Genomic DNA, 2,389 nt, shown 5'->3' with positions numbered 1-2,389 from the left:
TAGTTTATATTTATTTATTTTAAAACAAAAGATTACACTTGTTATTTTTAATATATTATATATTAAAATATATTTATTTATGTATGCATTAACATGTCCTATATTTATAAAGTCTATTAATACTCTTCTTCTATAATATCTTTTGATTTTATTTAATAAAATCTAATGGTTCATGAAAAATAGTGCATCTAATACGCATAAAATTCGTCATATATATATATTAAAAAAGATTTCATTATTTATTGCGATGACAAATATTTGGTTAAGAATTAATTCAAATTTATAACGTGATTATTTGTGTTATAAAATTTTAGGTTTGGCATTATCATGAATAATGATTTGATTTGATTTAAAAAGAATCAATTACTAAGTGCAAGATATGAAAGAGATCAATGCTATCAAATAAAAAAAGAAAATAATCATGACAATGATGACAGATATTAGACAGCAAACAACTAGTGTGAATAATGAAGTATTGATTCGATTATATTTAGAAATAATCAAATATCAAGAACAAGATATGAAGGAAATATAAAAACTTACAGCTGCTTAAAGAAAGAAAAGTATCAAGTCTTCAATGAAAATTGATTAGCTAATTAAAACGGCTAGTGTTTGCTTGGTTTTTGTTATAAGTAGAAGAACCAAGTTTAAAGAAAAACAAGAAGAATATTCAAATATAAAAATACTGCACGTTGAAGTGTAATTCTTTTTCACTTTGGTTCTTTTTAATATTCAGTTGTGTATCTCTTTAGTGAACAAAAAAAAAAAAGGCTTATATTCAATTGAGAGATTATTTAAAAAGGCCTATGAGTGAAAAGACATAAATTAGGAAGAAAAATTAACACATTTTTAGACTGAGTTTGTTATTTGATTCTCTTTGTTCTTGGCATTTTTGTTTGGTCTTGTCATTGGTTTGTGAGGCACAAAATTGTTGCTTTGTTTGTCTTGGCATAGAATTAGTTTGGTTCGATTAGTTTTTGTTTCGGTCTTGGTCTTGGTCTTAGTCTTGGCATTGGTAATTAAATCTTGAATTAAATATAGTGAAATTTCGCTGTCATTGTGGTGGAGATTGGACATAGACCTCATTGCACTTCGAAGTTGAATCAGGATACTTGTTGGTGTCGTTCTCTTTACTCTTTTCTCTTTTATTTTCTGTAGTTGTAAGAGATTAAACCGAGAAAATCTCCTACTTGCTCTATTATACGCTTCTAATTTTAAAAGAGTGCCTTGTTCCAAACCCCCCTTTCTCAAGGCATATAAAACCTTCAATTGGCATCAGAGTTTAGGCTTTAGGAGTCAAGCTTAACAGTTTGGAGAAAAGATCTATGGCGACTAATCTAGTCTCTTTCAACCTAACCGATTGTCAATCTTATCACCGTCCTCCTTGTTTCAATGGAACCAATTACTCATACTGAAAGGAGAGAATAAGGATTTTCATTCAATCTATAATTTATAATCTGTGGAAGATCATCATGAATAGACTTGAGATTCCAACTAAACTAATGTTTGAAGGACAAGTCATTCAAAAAAAAATGAAGAATGGACGGAAGAAGAAAAGAAAAAAGTGGAGTCAAATGCCAAAATAGTGAATATGATGCATTGTGCCATAAGTATTGAAGAGTATAGAGAAATCTCTAGATACAAAACTGTTAAGGAAATATGGAAGAAACTTTAAGTTACTCATGAAGGAATAAATCAAATGAGAAAAACCAGAATCGATATTCTAATGAAACACTATGAGCTATTTTTTATGAAAGAAGAGTCTATAGATGAAATGTTCGAAATATTTTCGATCATAATCAATGGACTCGATGCACTGGAGAAATAATTCACTGAGAAGGAGCTGGTCAAGGAGATTCTGAGAAGTCCCACAAAGCAATGGGAGACAAAAACTACTGAATTACAAGAAAAAAATGATCTTAACAAAATCACTTATGATAAGTTAAGAGAAAAGTTACTAGCATATGAAACCACTCATTTGAAGACAGAAACAAGAAAAAAGTGTGGCTTTGAAGTTGAAGGTTGAAACCGAATCAGATGAGAAATTTTTTCAGCAATGATGAAATAGTTTTCTTTGCAAAAAGACTGAGAAAAATGATGAGATATAAAGGCAGAAAAACAAATTCTTCATCTAAGGAGGATAAGAAGAAAACCAATAAAAGAAACTGCATCTATTACAAAGAACCAGGATACTTCATATCTGAATGTCCAATGCTAAAGTGAAAAAAAGAAAGCACGAGGAAAAGAAAAAAGTTTTGATGGCATCTTGAGAAGATTTGAAAAGTGATATATCTGATGATGATGAGAATGAACAAAGAACACATGTTTTATAGCTAAGGACAAAGAATCTAATAATGAAGTAAATCTTTATAATTATACTACTGAAGAA

Source organism: Arachis ipaensis, chromosome B9 (genome assembly GCF_059453495.1).
Source record: "Arachis ipaensis isolate K30076 ecotype BB chromosome B9, ASM5945349v1, whole genome shotgun sequence".
NCBI lineage: Eukaryota > Viridiplantae > Streptophyta > Magnoliopsida > Fabales > Fabaceae > Arachis > Arachis ipaensis.
The sequence above is the reverse complement of the archived record's forward strand: the minus strand, read 5'-3'. Positions refer to the sequence as shown.